Genomic DNA, 7,737 nt, shown 5'->3' with positions numbered 1-7,737 from the left:
TGCTAAAGCGCTGGATTTGGGGAACTGTTCGGCTCCGATTCAGAGATCTGCCTGTGGGGTGTGAACCTGCCACGAGGAGTGGGAAATGCAACCAGCAACGGGAGGCGTTGGCTGAGCTCCAGGCTGTCCCCGTGTGGCCAAAGCTTAGAACTGAGGAGCGGAGTTTAAAGCTGGCGCTGGGAAGGACCTGAACACACGGGGCACGAAGGCTCCTGCGTGTAACACTTGTTGGGTGGGCAGCTGGGCGTAGCTGATTGCCAGGGTTCAGGGCTGCACCCCGGGGTGCTGAGCAGGTGTCTGTGCTCAGGTTGGCCTCGCTATGATGGTTTCTGGAAAGTTTGGGGTCACCAGTCACCCTAAAGAGAGAGGAGCCAGGTCAACCTACAAAAGGAGGCCGGCAAAACTGTGGTACCAATTGGCCGTGGGACTGTCCCTGTGAAGAGCCACTGCAGCCCCGCCAGGGAGAGACGGTCTCTCTTTATGCAGCCCCCCCCCCGCCACCATTCCTCAGGATGAGGGTTGTGCTCAAAGATCTGTGCCCCGTGTTTTCACCTCCATGTGAAGCGCACAGTGCAAATAACCCTCAGCGCATCAGCTCAGTTCCAGGCTCCACTTCCACCGGCTCATGCAAGATGGTGCAGAGGAGCCCCTGGGTGGCTGTGGGCCTGGGGAGGATGGCTTTTGATTTTTCGGCCTGACCGCTACGGGCAGCAAGGCCAAAAGTCAGATGGCCGACTCTCCCGTCCACCACGCTCATCAGGAGCCCTTAGTCGACAGGCTCGGAGAATGCGGGCATCACCCCCCACTACCTCTCGCATGCAAAGCGAACGCTCTGCCGCTTGAGCTAATTCCCTGCAGCTGGCCTGACTCTCAGGCACCGGGCAAAAAAAGGCAAGGGCTCTGTGGCCTTAAGCAGAACACAGCCTGAAATGCGGGGGAGGGGGGCGTGCTACCCAGAGCTGGGGAAGGGGGTCCGAGTCCCAGCCACGCTCCTCGGCACAAACACCAACGCTCCCTCCCTGGAGTGTGTCTGGGCTGAGAGTTAGCCCCTGAAACAAGCACCAAACTTCAGAAGACAACGCAGGGATAGATCACTTGACGATTGCCTGCTCTGGCCATTGCCTCTGAAGCGCCTGGCATCGGTGACTGTCAGAAGACGGGATAGTGGCCTAGATGGACCATCGGTCTCACCCAGGAGGGCTGTTCCTATCATCACCACTTTCCTCTAACCCAAGCAAAGCCCGGAGCAGACCCAGCTCAGCAACTCTAGGAGACTCCCTGGCCCCTGGCCCAGCATACAGCAAAACGACCCTGCCTCCGCCAGGATAGACAGCCACCGACTCCCTCTTCCAGACCAACGCAGCCCTTCCCCGCTTTGGCTGTCTCCAAGCTGTCTGCGTGCTATGCTCTGCTCCACGGCTGCCATGCTGCCTGAGATCGGGAGGCTGCGAGGTCTCACGGTCTCAGCTGAGCTGGTATCGCGTGCCACCCCGCCCATCTCCTCATTCCCTTCATGGACCCCTGGGATGTGAGTAATTCTGTATTTGAGTGGCTCTCCCTCCCGGCCAATGAGCTTGGCGTAGACTAGCAGGGAGGGAGGAGGAAAGGGATTGTGCTCCAGTGAGAGCTCAGAAAGAAAGGTGCAGGTCCCCCACTAGAGCCCAGCCCAGCAGAGCAAAGCAGGCTGGAGAATGTGTGTATGGGTCTGACTACTTCTCCCATGCTCTTCCATTTGAGCTAACTTCCCCCAGCTGTGTCCAGCCTCCCAGTCAGCGCAAGGGGGAGAAGGGCCGGGGAGGAAGAGCTTTGTGCTCCGCAAGGGCTAGCTTTTTGGGAGGCCAAGCGGGAAGAGGGATGGAGGCCACTGGAGGAGCTGAGCCGGCTGACTGTCCATGGCTTCTAAAAGAAGGGCAAGAGAAGGTCCCGCGGCTGCCTTGCCGCTGGAGAATGCGGGCATTGATCCCGCTGCCTCTCGCATGCAAATCGAGCGCTCTACCACTTGAGCTAATTCCCCTACCTTGACAGGTGGCGTCTCGATCCATCCATTCGATAACGGAGGCCACATCGTTCCCCGCGCCAGCCAGTGACTCCTTCCAAAAGGGTCAGGCAAGGAAGACTTTGCTGTTGGCCGGCTAGCTCAGTTGGTTAGAGGGTGGTGCTAATAACGCCAGCGTCATGGGTTCAAGCCCCATGTTGGCCACTCCGGGAGGGAGAGGGTGGCTTCTGCTCTTTTGGCTGACTGCTAGGGGTGGCAGAGGCCAAAACCAGGTGGGCTGGGAGCGGGCAAGAGCCCTGCTGGGCGCAGGCGCTGGGTAGGACCAAGCTCCTGACACCTCCTTGGGCTCCCCTCCCTGGGCTCCTCGCTCCACCTGCTGCCTGAAAGGAACTTGGGCCCGGGGAGGAGACGGGTGAGCCCGGCCGGCTGCCTTCCAGGCTCATAGGAGGCCAGGCTTGAGCTGCCCGCCCGCAAAGCCAAAATCGCAGGCCTGCCGGCTCGCCCCCATTGTCCACAGAGGGTTGACCTGATGGCCCGAATTCTTGCCGGCCGCCAGCTCCACCCAAATGGACCCGACGCCGGATCACGCTCCCCAGCCCAAGCCGCAGAGGAAGGCTTAATCCTCGGCACCCCAACCTAGGGGAGAGGCTTCACACTCTGCCGGCGCAGGGTGACCTTTGGGACTTCCCTGGACACCATCCTCCCACCGCCCACAGCCAGACCCCCCAAGCCCACCCCTCCGACAGGAAGGAGCAGGAGGACCACTCCGCCCAGGGGCACCACCACTCGAAGTCAGCTTCACTTGCTTCCTCTTCTACCCCTTTCCTCCCAAGTTATGCGCGCCTCACGGGAGCCGGCCCTGGGAAGACGCAGGCACGGCACTCTGACTGGCGCAAGCCAAACGCCCACACCGAGAGTTTAGCACGGGCTCTTGAGGCACTGGAGGAACCCCATGCAGACGCACTGACGGAGCTAAGCTTTACGGCCAAGGGCCCTACCTGTGCAGAAAGCCAACTTGCTTGTGAAAAAGACTCCTCTTTCGGCTCCCCTTCCAAACTTCCAAATGCCTCCAAATGGGAAAACACACACACTGAAACACCCAAACGGTCCTAACGCTGGGGCCAGGCGAAAAAGAAAAGCAAGGAAAAGATTTCTAAATGGCCACCCTGCCAGAGTCGTACAGCTCCGCAAGTGAAACCCATGGGAGGGATATTACACAGAAAAGGGGAATGGAAAGCTGCCCAAATTGAGATGCTGTGGAAAGCTACAGCCCCATCGCTACTCCTACTCTGCACACTTCTTGCAACAGCTGATGAACGGCCAGGTGCTTTTCGCATCCAAGCCCACACCAGGGGAAGACCTTGAGAAGTTTCCCGTGGCTTGCCTGGTTCAGCTGGTCAGAGTGCGGCACTCGTGGAGGCAAGATGGTGCAGAGGAGCCCCTGGGTGGCTGTGGGCCTGGGGAGGATGGCTTTTGATTTTTCGGCCTTGACCGCTACGGGCAGCAAGGCCAAAAGTCAGATGGCCGACTCTCCCGTCCACCACGCCCTTAGTCGACAGGCTCGGAGAATGCGGGCATCGCCCCGTCATATGTTTATTCCCCACTTCGAACTTTAGCATCCACAAGATGGGGACCTGCATGGGCCCCTCTCAACTTAAATCCTAGTTTAGATCTGGTAAAGCTGCCACCCTCTAGAAGTTCCAGTGTCTAGCACACGCCCTGTTCCCCCAAACCTTCCCTGGGGAACACAGATCCAAACTCCTTGACTCTTAACCCTAAGGGAAATAAACCATTCCCCCACCTTCTTCCCCCTCTCCTAGTTGTTGGGAAAGATACCTTGATTCAAACTCCTTGAATCAAACAAAGAGGGATTCACTTTTCCCCCTCCACTTCCCCTGAAAATCCAAACAAGGGAAGAAATCAATCAGGTTCTAAAAAGAAAAGGATTTTATTAAAAGAAAGAAAGTAAGTACACTATCTCTGTAACACCAGGATGGAAAAACCACGAGGCGTGCTGCAGGATAGCCCCTCCCCACCAAAAAGCAATGCCGTGACCCGGATTCAAACCGAGGTTGCTACGGCCACGGCGCAGAGTACTAACCACTATACGATCACGGCCAGGCGCTGGGGATACCGGAAGCAGCACACTGGAAAATGCTCAGCTCTGTGCTCTCGGGGCGGCCACCTACCTCGCCGGCGGCCACAGGTCTTTCTCAAGTCTCCCCATTACAGTCACAGGTCAAATGCTGAGCAAAGGAAAAAAGACAGGAAGCCAATCCCATGCCTGTCCCTTTTTCTGTCTTCCTCCACCCCTGGACCAAGTCCCTCCCCGTTTGTCTGGGCCATTGTCCTCATGGCCCGCCTATTTCCCTTTGCCGCTCTGAAACGTGCCACACGTGCAGGCCCCAAAGCTGGGCCCGGGGGAGGCTTTGGCTAGGGCGAGCGTGTCTTTGCGAGGTAATTGTCTCTCTGGAGGTGAAAGTCATCAGTGCGGGGTGTGAAGGGAAGTGGCCGTTGACGGAGAATGTAAGGCATGTGGTGGGTAGGCCAGGGATTTCTTTGTCCCCCCTTCAAAAGGGGTCACCCTCCCCATCAGGGAATCAAACCCCAGTCTCCCACGTAACAGGCAGGGATACTCACCACTATACTAACGAGGAAAGGGGCACAGGGAGAAGCCCCAGCTCCCACAGATCAGCTATGGTCAGCGTACACCTACACCGTCGCATGGGCCCCAGCAGGCAACAACACCCCTGGCCCTCTTCTGCTTCCCAAAGGCTTTGGCCGCAGCAACAGCCCTGGCCCTCCTCACCTGCCCTTGCCCAGCAGGACGCCTTTCCGGGCCTACACAGCTCCTCACACAACACCCGCCTGGGACCTTGCCCTCCCCTACCAGCTCAGCAGCACCTTTTTTCCTCTCAAAACCTCCTCTTGCCACCCTCCCCCTTCCACACTTCACACTCACCTCATCACAAACTCACCCACGGCCCCTTTGGCTTCTCAAGCGCCTCTGGAGGGACGCAGCTTCCCAGGCACGCGGATCCTTCCCTTCAACGTGCACTGGATGGACATTCGAAACACAGCCCTTTCCAGGAGGGAATGCGCTGCTTTTGGACCCTGGCGCCCAGCAAGAAGTCCTGGGACTCTTTTTGTGACCGATGGACCCTGCTGACTTGCCTTTACCAAGCAGAAACTAAGGACCAGCTGATGGCTCTCTTTGCAAACGGACGCCATCAGACTGATCCACGAGGCGTGCTGCAGGATAGCCCCTCCCCACCAAAAATCAATGCCGTGACCCGGATTTGAAGCAAGGTTGCTGCGGCCACGGCGCAGAGTACTAACCACTATACGATCACGGCCAGGCGCTGGGGGTGCAGGCAGCAGCCCAGTGCAAAAGGCTCAGCTCTGCGCTCTCGGGGCGGCCACCTACCTCGCCGGCGGCCACAGGTATTTCTCAAGTCTCCCCATTACAGTCACAGGTCAAATGCTGAGCAAAGGAAAAAAGGCAGGAAGCCAATCCCATGCCTGTCCCTTTTTCTGTCTTCCTCCACCCCTGGACCAAGTCCCTCCCCGTTTGTCTGGGCCATTGTCCTCATGCCCCTGGCCAGCCTATTTCCCTTTGCCGCTCTGAAACGTGCCCCCACGTGCAGGCTCCGAAGCTGGGCCCGGGGGCGGAAGGCCAGGGAGAGGCTTTGGCTAGGGCCAGTGTGTCCTTGCGAGGTAATTGTCTCTCTGGAGGTGAAAGTCATCAGTGCGGGGTGCAAAGGGAAGTGGCCGTCGAAGGAGAACGCAAGGCATGTGGTGGGCAGGCCAGGGATTTCTTTGTCCCCCTTTCAAAAGGGGTCAGCCTCCCCGTTGGGGAATCGAACCCCAGTCTCCCACGTGACAGGTGGGGATACTCACCACTATACTAACAAGGAAAGGGGCACAGGGAGTGACCCCAGCTCCCACAGACCAGCTATGGTCAGCATACACCTACACCGTCGCATGGGCCCCAGAAGGCATCAACACCCCTGGCCCTCTTCTGCTTCCCAAAGGCTTTGGCCGCAGCAACAGCCCTGGGAAAAGCCCTGGCCCTCCTCACCTGCCCTTGCCCAGCAGGACGCCTTTTTGGGCCTACACAGCTCCTCACACAACACCCGCCTGGGACCTTGCCCTCCCCTACCAGCTCAGCAGCACCTTTCTTCCTCTCAAAACCTCCTCTTGCCACCCTCCCCCTTCCACACTTCACACTCACCTCATCACAAACTCACCCACGGCCCCTTTGGCTTCTCAAGCGCCTCTGGCGGGACGCAGCTTCCCAGGCACGCGGATCCGGCTGATGGCTCCCAAGTGTGCAAGTCCGTCCCCGCAGAGCTGCCCCATAGGGTGACATTGAAGAAACTGGAAAACGGGACAGGGGTGGGGGGTAATAGGCTCCTATATAAGAAAAAGTCCTCCCAGACCGGCCTGTCCCTTTAAACATGGGACATCTGGTCACCCTGGAGCAGCCCCGCACTCCTGCTCCCCGGTTGGTGCGTGACGCGAGAAAGGGAAGGGAGCGAGCTCGGAGCTCTCCGGCGCCACCTGCTGGGAGCAGAGGGCAATGACTGAGCGACGTCCTGGCTAATTTAAATATCACCTGGTTCTCTGCTGTGTGGCTCCACTGGAGAGCTGTGGCGTGGCCTGAGCGTGGCAGCACCTTATTTGCATATATTAAAAGCGGCAGTTTGGGGCCATTGGGGTAAAATACGAGTAAGTTTTGGGGTTGGGCCCCACATGTTTAGTGCAGGCTGTGGGGAGCCGGGCTGAGCAGAGCCTGCCCCGACGGGGAGTGTGTGGTCACCCTGAGCTGGGAGCGTGTGGCCAGACATGGGGAAGGGGCTGCGCGTCAGGGAGCGTGGGGGGGTTGGTGGTTGTGGAAAGCAGAAAGTGTGTCCCCCTTTTTGGGTGTCTCGGTGGGGTTCTCGTTACCTAAGGAAGAGCAGCAGTGGGGGAGGGGAATTGAGACTCTGCTTTGGAGGTTGCTGGGAGTGGGGCACGACAGGAGCCACCCGGTGCTGGCTGCTGCTGTGGGGCATAGGACGGGTGGGGGTGGGGGGGCTGTCTGGGTGCTTGAGATGAGGGGCGGTTCCTGGTTGGCTGGTGCTGGCCTGCCTAGTGTTTTCTGACAGCTGATCTCCCATTGGCCCTTGTGTGGGGCGGGTCTCTGAAAGCTGGTCTCCCATTGGCCCTCGTGCGGGGCGGTCTCTGAAAGCTGGTCTCCCATTGGGCCCTCCCCAACTGACGTTTCTGACAGGCTCATCTCCCATTGGTGACGTTGTCTGACAGCGATGCGGGGCGGAGCCGCCAGGGCCTTGTGCGCTCAGAGCTCAGCGCCGCCCGCGGGAAGCGGCGCGAGGCCTCGCAGGGCCGGGTCCCGCTGCCGGGCGGAGGAACCGAGACCGCAGCAGCGGCGCCGCCTCCCGCCTGGCGAGAAGCCGCAGCACCGGGGGGGGGGTCACAGGGCGCGAGGGGCTTCCGCGCGCGGCTGTTTCCTGCCAGTCGCGGGGTGACGGGTCCTGCCCGTGGCGGCCGGGGGCCGCGGGGTCCCGATGGCAGCGGGGGGCTCTGGCGTCCGCCCGCCCGCGGCGGCTGGGAGCTGCAGGGCCACCTGCAATGGCCGGGGGCTGCGGCTTCTCCTCACCCCCCCCCCCCGGTGACTGGGAGCTCCGGGCTCTGCCTGCGGTGTCTGAGCGCTGGGGGCTCCTCTCCTGCCTGGGGCG

General features: G+C 59.9%; 1 non-coding gene across 1 annotated transcript; it reads left to right on the top strand.

Annotated features, from left to right (window-relative positions):
- Positions 1 to 2,126: 2,126 nt before the first annotated feature.
- TRNAI-AAU lies at positions 2,127 to 2,200 on the top strand. The gene has a single exon. It is a non-coding gene; the product is annotated as a tRNA-Ile (tRNA).
- Positions 2,201 to 7,737: the final 5,537 nt, after the last annotated feature.

The sequence above is a fragment of the Mauremys mutica genome, unplaced genomic scaffold (genome assembly GCF_020497125.1).
Source record: "Mauremys mutica isolate MM-2020 ecotype Southern unplaced genomic scaffold, ASM2049712v1 Super-Scaffold_100267, whole genome shotgun sequence".
Taxonomy (NCBI): Eukaryota; Metazoa; Chordata; order Testudines; family Geoemydidae; genus Mauremys; species Mauremys mutica.
This window is presented reverse-complemented; position numbering and strand designations above follow the sequence as displayed.